Here is a 16,346-nt window from a genome sequence, read left to right on the forward strand (position 1 = left end):
CTGCTTTGCCCCGGGCCCCAACTTCTGCTCTTTGCCAGTTCCACAGAGTCTCGATTTCCTTGATCTTTCAGAAATATATACTTGTCCTCTGCAAATAGTCCAGTGTCAACCTCCACAACTCTGCGTCATGGAGGATTTCAGAGAGCGACGATGCTGCGTCAAGACGTTCAAACTAACCTCAGTCTTAAAGGATCATCCTTGCAATTACTTTTCCTCAACAGTTCCTCTCCGACAAATGGACACATCTCAACATCTCCTCAGTCATTGTCCATTGGAACCTCACACGGGACAGAATGGCCACCCGTCATGATATATTCTAAACAGTCCAGTTTTAACTTCATCAGCTGTTGTTTTCAGCACGCACGTTCATCCCGGGAGTTTGGTTAGTCCATGCTTTCCCAGCCGCCACCAATGCTACCATATCCGTCACCGATGCAACGGAGGAAAACTGTGCACATTACTTCAGGGGCGGCCTCACAAACCTATGCAATTGTAATAAATGAATTTATCTGTTTCTGATCTTCAATCCCCTTGCAAAAAACGACAATCTGCCAATTGGTTTCCTAAATACTCAATACACCTTACTGTGGTTTCATGCACGAGGGCACCTCGGTTTCTCTATGCTCTCCATAGACCCAGCTACAGAACTGGAATGAAAAACATGCCGGGAACTCAGAAACTCGGCGAATCAGGACAAGAACTGGACGCTCACTGATTACCAGCAGTTGGTGACTTGGCTGGATATGGATGTCTGCTCTCAGTGAGAGAGAGAGAGAAAGAGAGATAGAGAGAGAGAGAGAGAGAGAGAGAGAGAGAGAGGGAGAGAGAGAGAGAGAAAAAAAAAATAAATAAATATTATTTTTTTTACCCCGAACTGCGACTGACAATGTAATTCGTCTTCTCTTTCGGAACCGTTCTTTGAACTTGAACATTCTGATCTCGGCCCAATCTTATCCCAGTGAGTTACAGTCCGTACGACTGAGCTCTTTATATCAACAGCGGTGAGGAACAGAATGAGTTATCAATGGGAAAAGAATGAGAAAGTCTTTACCAGTCGACACAAAGAATTTACCGGTCGAATAAATCAAGCTCACAATTCCTTTTCGAATGAAGGTTAAGGCTGTCAGAACTAGTGATCATTTTTTGATGTAGAGAATTGAGAAAGGTCGGGAAAATGAATGAAGTCTCAGCAGCTGGGATGAAGCGACTCCCTCGAGTACCATAAGGAATGCGGGAGTACACTTGAGAGGGAAATCAGGAGGGCGAAAATAGGATATGACATAGGTTTGATGGGAAAGGTCAAGGAGAATCCTCAGTTCTTCTCTGTACATTAAGAACAAAGGGTAACAAGGATGAGAATGTCCATTTAAGAATCACGGAGGTTATCTTTGTGTGGAGTCACAAGGGAGATGGGAGAAGTCTAAAATGGAAATCTCTTGCCGGTATTTACCATGGAGAAGAATATGGAAGCTGGGGCGTTCAGAAAAGCGAATAGTGATGTCTTCAATCATATCCACATGAAAAATAAAAAGATGCACTGGGAGATTTAAACCATATAATGGTGGTTAAATATCGGGCCTGACAACGGGCGTGACATTGTGGAAAGGCAAAACAGTAATTGCTCGGGCCCGGGAAGAGATTGATGGAACGTCGTTGACCACGGTAAAGCTACCGCAAAACGGGAGTATTTCTGGTGTGGAATCTTTACTTCAGAAACGCTGCAAAGGATTAGCCAGTGAACTGCTGGCCGGTGAAGAGATTTATGATGGAAAGGTTACTTGACTGTATTCCGAGAGACACGATCGACCTGCATTTGTGAAGGAAAAGACTCAATAGGGAGAGTCAGGACGTCTTTGTGCCGAGCAAACTGCCTCACGAATTTGATTGAAGTTTGAAGCGATGACCCCAAAGATCTATGAGGCGAGAACGATGGACATTTATAGGAATATTGACTTCAGAAAGACCTTTGAAAATGCCCCGCGTGGTAGGCTGGTCAGGAGGGTTGAACCACATGGGACCAGTTATAACGAGTCAATTAGATGCTAATTTGGCGTGGTGGTAGGAGTCGGTGTCCGGTAGTGGAGTGTTGTATTTTATATTGGAAGGTTGTGACCAGTGGAGTTCCACATTTTGGGATGGTAAATGTCGCATTTTCGGATGTTACTTACCAGGTTAGGACTTACTCAGTAAATGAGAGCTCCCTGTGGAGTGTTGTAGAACCGAGAGATCTCAGAGTATAAGTACATAGTTTCCGGAATTTGACGACGCAGGCAGACAGGTTGGTGGAAATGATGTTTGTCATGCTTGCTCTCATCAGTCAAGACACTGAGTACAAAGTTGGGACGTCACGTTAGAGATGTACATAAAGTTGGTGAGCCGCACGTGGGAACTGTGTGCAAGTCTGGTCGACTCGCTGCAAGGAAGATGTCGTTAACCTGTAGAGGGTGCAGAAAATATTCACAAGGATGTTGCCGTCACTGGACAGCTCCATGTATAAGAAGAGACTGCATAAGCTCTGGCTTTTTCCCTTGGAGCTTCGGAGGCCGAGGAGTGACGATATTGAGGTTTATAAAATCACGAGGACCACACATAAGTTGGATTGTTACTGTCTCTTTTTCTTGGGTCGGACGGACTGTAATTGGAGGACATACGTTTCGGGTGAGAGGAAAGATTGAAGGGGATCTGATTGACAAATTGTTCACACAGAGGGTGGTGTGTGTCTGGAATGGGCTGCCAGAGGAAGTGGAGAGACGGGTGCAAGGACAAATTTAAAAGACATTCAGACAGTTACATGGATTGGAAATGTTTCGAGTAATATGGGCCCAGCTCAGGCAAATTGGACGATATCAGTTTTTTTTATTCGTTATCTAGGACGTATTGAGCAGAAAGGCCTGTTCCCGCGCTTTATAACTTCACGGCTCTATTTGAGACATTGAATCCTAGAAACAAGGAGGAGAATAAAGATCTGTTTCAGGCCCGCTTGAGTCCCCTCCAACTCTCTTTCAGTACAATGAAGACTGCAATAGTGCTGCTACCTAACACAGAGGTCAGACCTTTCATTCCGATCTCCGCCAATTTCCACACGGTACGTCTCTGACACTTCCCTTCTCTTCATCGCTCTCACTTGTTCATTTAACTGACACTGAGCTGGTTTACAGTTCTGTTGGGAACACGAGGAGACGATTCTCTGAATAAAATATAACCAACTCGTTAATTTAAGGAAATTACAAAGAACCACGATTCGTTGAGAGGCCGTCACACGGGAATTAAATGGTTAATTCTAATTGATTCTAATCCATCGATTGGTAAACGTTTTAAAGGGACAGACACCTTGTGCAATCAATGAGCAGGGAAAGCGCAGAATAGGAAACAGAATTAAGTTTTTGATTTGTGTCGCTACACCGTGAGATTGTCTGTCGATCACCATTGTTATCAGCTGTTTCTGTGACGCAATGGACCAGCGCGTTCGTGTATTAATTGAAAGGTTGGTGGTTCGACCCCACCAGGTACGATGAGCTAAGGTTTTCTCCCCGACATTTTACACTTCCGGAGACGCTGAAACAGCAAATCACCATTCCCTCAGAGGTGAGAGCTTGAAATGGTGTTGACCTTGCTGAATGTTGAATCGTTACATGCATTTTGTATGGGATGTGGATTATCTAGAACTTATATTTGTAATTGGAATCGCAAGGATCATATGGAATCAAAAGAATGAAAAAAAAATAAAAATAAAAGAAACAGTGGTGCTGCCTGACGCCAGGGAATGCCGGATTGCTCTGTTGGTCAAAGGCAGTGAGTTTCCATGTGTCGATGACGTCTGAGAGTTCTGAAACTTCAATTTCCTCTCCCTCCACACATCATATCTCCTTTTTACATTTATTTTAGCACAATTCCACATTTGATCAGGAGTATGTCTTCTAAACAATTTATGTTCAAATATTTCAACATGAGCAATAAGCATTGGAATGGAAATTGGACACGAATTGTGATTTCGATCATTATTTCTTGATAATGTTTGTTTTTCATTTAATGGGTCCCCGGTGATTTTCTGAAATATTCTCCCACTGACTGTGATGCTGATAAAGCAAAATGCGCTGCATAAACCTGAGCCCAGTCTTGCAGCGATTAAGTCACGGAGGCATGGAGGGATCTAGCAGGAAAACAAGCCTTTCGGCCACAAGAGTCCGCATGAAACGTTCACCACCAACATACGCCAATCTTTCTTTATTCGTACAAAATTCCTATCAATGATACCCAGATGCTATCCATCAGCAACAGATTAAGGACACGTTACGGTGGCCAATTAAGCTTCCAACCCACGTGTCCTTGGATCACAGGAGGAAACCGTGAACATGCAGGAAACCCACATAGTCAATGGCGGAACTGGACACCGCACCCGAACAGGATGACGGTGAGGATCGAACCCGGGTCTAATGCATCTGGGCTCGGTGGCGTAACGAAGGATGCGTTGGACTTCTGACGTGTAATTTACTTGAAAGCGAACCACTTTACGCGATAAAACGGTGTTTTGCAATTGAATGAGGCGGTGATTTAAAGCACGGTTTCGAGGGTATTCCAACTACCCTGGGCTTGGCAAACATGTTCCGACTTCTTTACTCGCAATCCAGTAGTTTTCAGTTATTTTCTCTCCCAGTGAACACAGGTTGGTTCCTCGATTTCCCCACATGCCTTTAAATCTTAATTATGCAGAACGGTAACTGGTCCTCCAGGTCGAACGAGATGGCGCCCAATCACACCCATGTCGTCCTCCCAATCCGAACGACCTTGGAAAATGGAACGAATGGGGAACACCCGGAGGAAGCACACGCATTCACGAGGAGAACGGACAAACTCCTGACAGACAGTGGCGGGAATTGAACCCTGATTGTTGGCGCTGTAACTGCGCTGTGCTACCGTGCCGACTCTAACGCGTCAGTGTAACAGTGGAAGGCAATCGATTTAACAGCAAAAGGAGATGATTTTCAGCCGATGCTTTCGGTGTGAAAATTCACTGTAACCTTAAACCCGCTGCGAGCAGGGTTCGAACCTGCGCGGGGAAACCCCATTGGATTTCGAATCCGACGCCTTAACCACTCGGCCATCGCAGCTTTCCTCTGTTATTTTCCTCTATTTTGATCCATCTTACGACAGTCATAGCCAAGTGAATTTAATTTGCTGCTTCCTCTGCGGTTCTTCCGCTACCTTCACTGCTCAATAGTCCGGTATCTCCATCCATTTTCACGGAATATCAGTCGCCCTTCTGCACTCCATGAGATTTTCTGCCCATTTCCATCTTTCAGCTGATAAAAGTTGCATCAGGATGCCTGTTTCAGGGAACGATTTGAGAATGTGCATCCATTCACAGATTTTAACTGGAGTTTCATGAGAAAGGGAAAACACTGCAGCTCAGTCTAAGAACGGGGGCCATCAGCAGTGACACATTGTGGGTTCTGTTCTCAATCTTATTTTTATCCCTGCAGGAATTGAAAGGATTCCTGAATTCTGCAGTCAATGTGCAGGAGTTGGCAGTGTGTTAGTGGGCTCTTCCCCGAATATCCAGCGGCGCTGGAGAAGATTTACTGTGCGGCGCTCTCTGCAAGAGGAGACACGCAGGCTAGTCTCTTCTGGGCAGACTCGAAAATGCTGCTGCGTCATCGGAGAATAGTGCCGATCAATTGTTTGCAAAATGTTATCGAGGAATCCGGTGCTGCAATAGTAGGGCAACTGTGGGACTGGTTTTGTCTCTTCGTCAGTGAACGAATGAAAGGAACAGACGCGAATCTGCGTTTTACGAAATCCGCTGTTTTTTTTGTTTTCAGTAACATTATCTATATGCACCAAAACGGGCACCTGTGTGCTCTGTAGCGGAATTAATAGAGTGTTCGACTTCTAATAATGTATGACCAAGTAATTCAAAGGTTGTAGGTTCAAGTCCCACCAGAGTCGACATTTTGTCCGAATTCGTTGCAACAAAGTCAGAATTCGAGTGGGGGCTGACGACACTTGATGTGAGAAAATGTGGAATTTCAGGTCATGGTTTGAAATAATCGACTCTTTAAATTGAACACGGAAAGGAGGTGGTTATTTTCTCTTAGTCTGTGAAACTGTTGGGGAAAATTTTGCGGCTACTGAGTCTTTGATTATTTCAAAAGCGGGGGAGGTCAATACTTGAAAATAAGGGGACTGATACGTTCACGGGGTTGTCTGGAATGCAGAATTATGCAGTCAGTCTGATTACCCGTGACCTCTGGAGCGTCTGGGTGCCCTTCGCTCTTTCCGATGAGTGCGGATGTTTGTGTGTGGGTTCAAGTTTTATAATTTTGGTTGTCTTCAGTTTACGTATCTTTTCAATTCCATTGATGTTGCAATTTTGAAAAGCCCCTAATATTCTGTTCATTGTAATTCAAACATGTTCTGAAGAAAAATAGACAAATTTTGTCTTCTATAGCTCAGGAAATAATGTCACTTTTCACCGGAATCTGTCCCCTCACAATCGGCAAGTGCACAGTTTATGTGGTATTTCATCCCGCGTAAACCCCGTTTCGAAATGGTAATCTTGATTACTTCTTTAAATTAACAACCCGGACCCAGAAGGCACAGTTTCTGGTGTGCTGCATCTTTTTTCTGATTGCAGAGAAGGTAACGGCGGGTAAACGTTATTTAGTCATGAAGACTTCATGAAAATGTCGGCCAATATTGGACGTTTGTGTATATATCTGATCGCATAGTGCAGAACGGTTGTGAATATTCCAGAGAGGGTCCAGAAGAGATTTTCTTGAATCGCTGCCAATGTGAGTGATATCATATGCAATGCGAAACCGCGGAAGGTGGGATTGCGTCACTGAGACGAAGAACTTTGGGAGGCCACTTTATGGACATCTCGGGACACTGAAAGGAACAACAGAGGTAGATAGGGTCCTGAGGTCATTCTTTGCATCCGCTGAAGTATATCGTTGTCACCCAAGAGAGCCATGTCGACGTTGAGAATGTTCGTGAAAAGTAGCGTCCGTACACTGGCATCTGGAAAACCCCGTGGTCTGCTACCCGGCCGTCTGAAGTGACAACCGTTTACCAGTGCTCCCTCCGGCCAACTTTGAAGAGATATTGGATAAGTTGGGAAACGGGAAGACGTATCAAGCCTCAAACACTCTTCCTGGGACCAAGAGTTTCAAAGCACTCACTAAGGGCACAGAATTTTCAAGATTAACATGTTCAACCAATGAGCTTTGTTAGGTAATGAACTAAAAACAACTTCGTTATGCGGTAGTGTGGCCAAGTAGTCTAAGGCGCTGAGTAAAGCTCCATTCTCCACGGACGCGTGGGTCGAATCCCACCACTGCCATTGGGCGAATACCCGCTGCAATCAATATTGCCTACTGCAGTATGAAAATGCATTGGGAAATGATTTGCTGAACAAAATCTAAAGAAGTCACAAATTACCGTGCCTGTGTCAATTATATCATTGCAGGACTGAAGAACAGTCCTTAGTTGTTTTAGGAGATTGCGGACAGGTAGAGATTGTGGCCAGTATTTATCCGAAGCAAATGGGTGTGAAGCCATTCAATATCAATCCGCATTCCAGCACATATCTGCAGCTCTGTTTTTACCGTGCCTTGAAATACACAGCGAACTGGTCGAATTTCGAGTCAAAAGATTGGCGTAACGCTGGTCGGTGGGGGAGGAGGCGGTGGGATCGTTTGTCAACAGGAACAGGGCAAAGGCAGAAACAGGACACGGCCGCGTTTGCAAATGATTGTCACTCTGAACCAACAGCACACCGCAAAAACACAAGGAAACGGAAAACAAAGCCATCGGAGTCGTCATCTGGTTGAACCTCTCGCCCTGTTTCTTGAAGGCAGACACCCACAGACCTGCAGCGTTTTGAAGGCTTTTTATTTGTTCTGTTGCTTTTTGTTTTATGTTTAACTGCGTGAACGGCGGTGCTTCCATGGAACCCGCCTTCATCACATGGCAACTCACCCACAAATGAAAGACTACGCTGGGAGTTGAACCTAGGATCTACCTGTTTACTAGACAGGAGCTTTAACCAGTTAAGCCACGGAGCCCTAACGCCGTCCCACAGCTGTAATGATGAGATGCTGCTTGCATTAACCTTCCTTGTTCGTCTGCTGGCAAGGGATTTGCTTCAGATTCTGCTCATTTCTTCAGATTCACTGCGCCGTCTACTTCCAAACATTGTATAACCGCATCCAGGAACGGATTCTCCGCAGTGACAACTCCGCCTGATTTAGTGAACGCTTCTTCGCCTCCATTTGCACCATCTCTCATGCTTCTCCCGCCACCTTCACTCTTTACGTTTGATCTCACCACAGATTCAGACTTCCTCACAGGTGAACTAAAATAGAAAAAAAAACTAATCAATAGCCGGTGATTTAAAACTTCCTCAGGTGGTACCAACATGGAAAACAATTGCTGTTTGTCCATTTCAGGATGTGAAAACAGAAGGGAACGGGATGCAAGCGCCATGAAATCGCTTCCAGCGAGAGAGTTGGCTGATGGTTTGAATGTGTACACGTTAGGGAACACATTACCCTGGGATTGACGCAGACAAACCCTCTGTAGTCTGACGTCTGGTTCTGAAACAGATCTGGATATAATTCCTTCTGTTGCATCCCTTCTGTGTGAGAGGCGAGAGACGGAAATGTGCAGATCCTTAATAATGATACAATTTACATTTCACAATGTTCTTCGGATTGTCAGGAAGTTGCATTATATATATTCTGTTTAAAATTTTGATTGTTTTTACTTCAATTATCTCTGTCACAAATGATTCCTAATTCGTGACTATCGTTGGTCTTGCACAGCTTTAAATATACTTCTGTTCACCCGTTCCTTGGTCAGCTCCGTCGGATGATACACAGAACTGGAGATGTTGATGAGAAGAACGGCGTGTTGCTACAGATGACCCACGGAGAAGGGAACGTGATGTATGCGTCAAGTGGTCCGCATCACTCACAATTCATTACGACCCTTAAACAGCTCACTCCATACATCTCACGGAGCCAGTTTGACCGCATTGTATCTGTCAGCGGGAAGGGGCGTGTCAGGAAAAGTGAAATTTCTGACTTACCAACCAGGATGAAAACGCTGTTCAGTGTGTAAGTACATTCAGCTCCATCGCGGAACCATTCCACATGTGGAGACACTTGATAGCGGTTAATTCTCTGTGCTTGAGAAATGTGTCCCTCCTTCTCACTCTCTCGCAGGACATCGGCCCCAGCAGGTTTCTTAGCTCTTTCTCTTGGCTTTTCCAACAAAGTGTGACCGTGTGGCCTAATGGATAAGGTGTCTGACTTCCGTGTTTGATGCGAGGTCATCAGAATATTGAAAGTTCGAGTCCTGTCACGGTCATTTTACCAATGTGGTTCTGCTTCTATTCTGTCGCTCACTCCCTCCACCACAACTATCTCATCCGATTCAAACACACGCCTTTTAAGCGCGTCGGCTTCGAGCAGTGTCCCGCGCCGCCTTTGCCTCGGTCACTCCGCCATCGTGGGCAACATAATGAAATGTCGCCTTTTCGTTTCACGTAACATATTATTTCATGTGTCTTGTCTGTGATTTATTTCTGCAAACGATCTCATAAACATCGGGGTGGAGCTCCTCAAACTGTCTGGAGCAGCTGCCGCTGGGAAGGCGGAGGGTGCTGCACATTCAGCAAGTCAGATCGCAGCGGAGGAGACACCACATTGAACCTGCATAACCATCGGGTTAGGACCTTAAAAACACGTTTTCCTTCCTTCAGGAACTCTCTCGGGGTCGGGGCCTGATGGACACGTTCGGTGTTGCCAGGCCCGGTTACTCCGATTCCGGAGGCAAGGCTACATTTGAAGAGAGGATGGCAGACGGCGATGGATTGATGGACATGGAGAAGCCAGAGTTCAGTCCGATGTGTAAGGACAGAGTATTGGTTACCTGTTGCTTGCCCAGTACGGCTGTGAATCTGTGAGCAGTAATCTATCAACCGTTGTGGTGTCCCCGAATGTACAGACTCGGACTGTCACTCACCCCGCAGAATTCCTGCATGTGAGGAGCCAACCTGCAGCATCTCCTCTGTCATCAGTAAAAGCAGAGTCTGTCAGTCATTGTGCACTTCATACACAGAGAGAGTCTGCAGTCTGTTCTGTGAAGTCTCACGGCAGACCCTGTCGACTCAATGCATGTTGCAAGTTCAATCGACAATTGTCCTTTTTGTCCTTGGTCGGTATGAGGTCAATGGAAGATTCAGGGAACGAAATTCCCGGACGCGTGCTCGAAAGCGATAATCAGCTTTTCCATTGGCTTCATTCACGTGATCCCTTTTTTGAGAAGTACAAACGTTGTAGAGCAAAGAGTCACAGATTCATGGTGTTTAACAACACAGAAACAGGTCCTTTGACCTAACAAGTCGATACCGACAGAAGTGCCCTCCTGAGCTCGTCCCACTTGCCTGTGTTTGCCCCATATCCCTCTGCATCTTCCCATCCACTTACCTGTTCAAATGCCTTCTGTAAATTCAAACAATTCAAACGTTGCAATTGTACCCACCTCTACCTCTCTTTCAGCCGCCCACCACGGTCTGTATGAATAACATGTCGTGCAGATTCCCTTTTAATCTTCCGTCTGTCAAATTAAGCCTATATCCTCCAGTTACATACTCCCTTCCCTAGCAAAACGATTGTGAGCATCCACCTTAACTACGCGCCTCATGATATTCTGTTCCTCAATCGGGTCACCCCTCGGCCATCAGGAAAAACTTCCCCAGCCTATCTCGGTTCTCCGAACAACAAATGCACCAGACCCAACAAGTTCCTTGTGAATCTTTTTCTGCATCGTCTCAACCTCCATCACATTATTTAAATGAAAATCATGTTCAAACCTATTTACTCCAGACATCAACAACAGATCTGGATATCTATCTGTTCACTGTTTTTTTATTATTTCTTCAGTTATCTGTTGATTCGCTTTCTGTGTTTTACATTTTTCAAGAAAAGAAAAAAAACTGTTCTCTCTCTCCTTTCTTATGATTTCACATTTCACTCATTTAATTTACAATTGTTTGTGCTATCTGCAGGTGGATGCCCCTGTTACAGACCTTTGTCACATTTGTTCATTGACTGCAGTTGAAGCTCATTGCAGGGAAGCCTGATGATGTCACCTGGGATTCCTCCCTGTTCCATTTAAGGAGCTGCCGGCTTGGTGGCTCTTCACATGCTAAGGGTCATATCACCAACATTGGTGCTGCCGCCTTGCAGAGAAGTGAGAACATGCTGTCGACTGACATTATTGAAACAATTCGTGAAATGATGCGGACGAAAGAAGTATTTCAGGACATACAACAGACATTCTACCCTCTGCTCGCTGCTGCTGGTATTCCTGGTAAGTACTAATGTCAAGTTACTGATTTTACTGCAGATATTTAAATGTGCTTGTTATTTATGTCGCAACAGTCAGTGATTAACCACCAGGTGAATATGAACTTTCCTCGATGTTTTTATTGCGACAACAGCTTAAGCTTTGACGGCCGTGGTAAAGCTGAATATGCCGATCTGTTCATTCTGTTCATGTTGCCAACCTCTGTTTTTCTTCTGAACATTCTCCATTTCAGAATAACTGTGCCACTGTCCCTCTGTGTTTTGCATTCTGTTCCCGTGCGATTATCCAGACGGTTTATTTCTTGCTCCACAGATATATTGGAGACTTTATTTCTCCACAGGGTATGGCCTGTCATGTAACTGGAGAATTTCACAGCATGAAAATCTTTCATGATTGCCTGCAAACATTGTATTTGTTTTCCCGTTGTTCTATTTACTTTTAATTTTGCAATGTAACTCGCATTATAAGAACACTGAGCTTGAGCACTATTCGCTCTCTTGGATAACAGCAGGAAACCGACCACAAACATCTCTCTCGCACAAGTGCCTCAGAGAGTTCAGGCAAGCACTTTTATTTCCTTGGACAAACAATTGAGAAAAGGGAACGTTTCCCTCCCACAATGTGCTTCTGGTCTGCGCAGTATGTTGTGATTCTCCATCAGCCTGGGAGATAATTTCTAATTTCCACTTTTCTTTTTATTTTCTCTCTTCATTCCTCCGAAACTAACGAAGAAGTGATTGTGTTGAGGAGTTGATTCTGTGATGTATTTCAGGGTTGCTTGTTTTACACAATATCCGGTTAATCAATAACCCGCTGACATTCAGCTCCTTCTGTCCGTTTACCCTGAGAACATAACGCGCTTTGGCGTTCTTACTTTCACCGCACGTGCAATATGCATTTTTTTCTGTTAATGTTGACGACCTGTTTTTCACTCCTGCTCAATCTCCACTCCAACGTATCCGATCCATTATCATCGTAATCTTAACATTTTCAGTTCCTGCCATTCAGATATCTCAGAACCGACTTGTACATTCACAAATTGCCCCCCCCCCCCCAATGCAAGAAGTTTCGCCAACGGAGCAGAAAAAGTCCTTTGATAAACAAGTGAGAACAGTGTCATTTGTTATTAATCGGACGGTTGTTCTGTCCACGGATTGTTCATGATGTGCAGAATGCATTGCTGGTGATTGGTGCATTTATCCTTCCATTTTTTGTCATTGTTGTTGGCAATCCGCCACAGATGTGCCCCGCAAGTTCAAGTTATTTGCTCCAGCCTGATGCACGTTTTCTGTTTCTTTCCGTTTTCCAAGTCAACCTCACGGTGATCGTAATCCTGAATCAGGGAAAGTGCGGTCTCTCCAAATGTGTCACTAACTACATGGTCGCCATGGCAGCGGCGGATCTTCTGGTCGTTATCTTCGATCTCACGTTGAGACACATTCCCATTGTCTTCCCGGAACAGTTCAGTTTTGTGCTGTTTCTCCCCTTGTGTAACATCTATTCTGTGCTGCTTTATGCAGCAACAGACTGTTCTGTCTGGTTCACCGTCACTTTCACATTTGATCGATTTGTAGCCATCTGCTGTCAAAAGCTGAAAACTACATATTGCACCGGGAAAACGGCGGGCATCGTTCTCGGAACGGCGACGGCGTTACTCTGTTTAAAGGACACAACTTGGTACTTCCTACATATGAAACTGTATCTCCTTGGCAACAACCCCACGTTTTGTGTTGTGGAAAGGAACATTAGCGTTTCAGAGGTGTGGGGAGCAATCGAGATCTTTCATTACGTCCTCACGCCCTGTGTCCCATTTGTGTTCATCCTGCTGCTGAACGCTTTAACCGTCAGAAACATTTTAGCTGTCAGCAGAGCCCGCGCGCGACTCCGGAGTGGTAGTGGTTTGGGAAATCCCAAAGACCCGGAGATGGACAGCCGCAGGAAATCCATCATTTTTCTGTTTGTTATCTCGGGAAATTTCATACTGTTATGGGCGCTGTTCACACTTAATGTAATTTTGAATCGAATGTTCTGGTTGGGGAATCAGAGTTGCAGTCCACATCTTGTTATACAAGAACTTGGGTTCATGATGCAGCAGCTGAGCTGCTGCACAAACACAGTTATTTATGCCATGACACAGACGAAGTTCAGAGAGCAGCTGAAGATCAAGATGAAATACCCGTTTTCTTGAATTACTGGAATGCTTACATTTGAAGAAAATCGGAATGAACCTCAGCATCAGAAATCCAATCCGTCTCATCGACATGTCACTCCCACACATCAGTCTCTGAAGTAGGTGAGATGGGAACGGCCCTCGATTTCCGGTCATAAAATCAATGTCATTTCCTCGTTGGTGGCAGGAAATGGGTTGACATTTCACAAAGCTGATGCGATTCCACCTTCAGGTACATTTTCTCTGGCTCTCCCCTCTCCGCATTCTGCAGGGATCGCTCCCTCCGTGACTCCCTTGTCCTCTTGTCCCTGCTCACCACTCCGCCTCCACGCACCTACCACTGCAAACGCTCTCAGTGTTACACCTGCCCGCGACAGCTCTTCCCTTACCACTCTTCAATACCATAAACAGTCCTTGGTGAGTCAGTCCTTCATATGTGAATCAGTTGGTGTAATTCATTGCATCATGTGCTCCCGGTGCGTCCTCCTCCATATCGGTGAGACCCAACTCAGATTCGGGGATCTCTTTTTCGAGCCAGGATCTCTCGGTGGCAAGGCACTTTAATTCCACTTCGCATTCCCACATTAACATGTCAGTCCACGGCCTCCTCTACTGCTGAGTTGAGGCTGGACGCAGATTAGAGGAACAACACCTCATATTCCGCTTTGGTGGTTTTTAACCTGACGGCATGAACCTCGATATCGCTAACTTCCCATAACCACTCCCTTCTGTTCCCTTTTTTCACATTATCCCACAGGCCCCATCACCCCTTGTGGTTCCCCTACCCGAACTATCTGTCCATCAGCCAGACATTCCTCCTTCCGGTTCCCTTCTAAGTTTCATTTCGTTTTTCCCAGCGTCCACTGGCCTCTCCAATCATATTCCAACTTCTTCTGCATGTTCTCACCTCCACCTATCACTTCCCAGCGTTTGACCTCATTCCCACCCTCGCACTCCCTCATCTGACAATTATCCCCCTCTCAGCTGGAACCCGCCAGCTCTTGCTACATCGCTACAATCCACCTTTATATACTGGTTATCTCCCCTTTCTTTCCATTCCTGATGAAGGGTGTCGGTCCGTAACGTCCACTGTCCATTGACCTCCATAGATGCTGCCTGATCCGCAGAGTGCTTCCGGGAAATGGGTTGACATCGTTTGGACCCAGAGCACTGAACTGTGTACACTGAACTGGTGACTCGCGAGTCAACAGTCCCAAAGGGAAATCCCTCCAGCATTGAACGAAACGACGACATTGACTGAAAGATGCTGAGAAGCTGCAGGTCACCTACCCCGCCTGGATCGGACTCGGGACGACATTGGGACCAGAGTGAACAGAATGATTTGTGCGATTTATGATCTTACAACTCGTTCACAACATTTAACAATGCAGCCTCACTCGTGCGTCTCCCATCTGTTCCGGCTTTTCTCCTGTTTGCAGCTCGAACGCGTTCTGTGACTCGGTTGAATTCTCAGACCAGCTCTGTGCATGTGAAGAATGAAACATCAGAAATAGAATTAAATACAAGCCTTTCCCGAACTCCTCTCTTTTCAATGTCACCTCAGTCCAGAACGGCCGACGTGTGATCACAGGCAATCCTTGACTGAATTTTGCAAGCATCAATAAATTCATAACTTTCTGCTAATCTCAGGAAGATACATGGTCACTCTGCTTTCTTCAAAGGAAAATAAAAACAGAACTCCCGTTCATGAAGCTGGCGAACGTTTATTACACTCTCAATCGCAAGGATATTCTTGCATCAATAGGAAGATTGGGCCAGTGCGAACAATATTGATCAAAGCCCTGTACGTTACATCTGCACCATCCTTGTGCAATCTCCGAGCCTGTAAATTCCGACTTCAACGATCTCTCTCTTCCCCTCACAATCCTCATTGCTACCAGATTGTGTCACCAACAAATTTGAATACAGTGCACTTGTCAAACACTTGGTGTGGGTTTTGAGCAGCTGCGACCCGTGCGTGGATGTCTGTGGCCGCCGGGATCATAGTCTTCAAACTGGAAAAATAGTGGAATCACATTTCTTCCGTTTTCTGTCCGGTTACTTCAGAACTGTACTTTATTCCCAATAACACTCATTCGAATTGTGTTGCCGAAGCTCTCGCCTATTCCCTGACCAACGTTACCCCGAAAATGTAAACACGCCACATCCAGTGATCTCCCATAACCAATAGCCCCATTTAAACCACAGAAAGCTCCCAGTCACTGATATACTTGTGAGGTAGTATTTCTCCTCCATGACCCCGATTGGTTTTTCCGTATGTATGATTTTTCTCCAAGTGCCCTGATCATATATCATTACAACAAATCCCTACATTTCTCTCATTCAAACCACGTAGTTCATTCCTGTTTTCCTCTCCCTGGCATTTAGTCAGCGAGTTTTTTATATCGAATCTCCTTCGGGATAGAACGTTACAGACACCCTTTCTTTAATATTTCTGCCTTTTCCCAGAGCTCAAATCCAATCTCCCACATCTCAGTCTCTGAGAGCCTGAAATACACGCGTGCACGTGTATGGTGAACTGCTTTATTGTTTTCACATGCACCTAGATGCAGTGACAAAGATTGATTTGCATGCTATCCATACAGATCATTTCATCACATATATGAATGGAGTTAGTCCAAGGGAAAACATCAACAGAATGCTGAAAAATGTGTTGTCCAGTGAAATAAAGTGCAGTGCGAGCAGACAATAAGATGCAATCCCGGAGTCTGTTGGTGGCGCTCGATGGACTAAGTCACAACATATACTATTTACCACCCATTAATAAGTCTTTTACAAT

General features: G+C 45.2%; 1 non-coding gene across 1 annotated transcript; it reads right to left on the reverse strand.

Moving 5' to 3' along the window:
- Positions 1 to 5,026: 5,026 nt before the first annotated feature.
- Positions 5,027 to 5,108, reverse strand: trnas-cga (transfer RNA serine (anticodon CGA)). The gene has a single exon. It is a non-coding gene; the product is annotated as a tRNA-Ser (tRNA).
- Positions 5,109 to 16,346: the final 11,238 nt, after the last annotated feature.

Source organism: Pristis pectinata, chromosome 18 (genome assembly GCF_009764475.1).
Source record: "Pristis pectinata isolate sPriPec2 chromosome 18, sPriPec2.1.pri, whole genome shotgun sequence".
Taxonomy (NCBI): Eukaryota; Metazoa; Chordata; class Chondrichthyes; order Rhinopristiformes; family Pristidae; genus Pristis; species Pristis pectinata.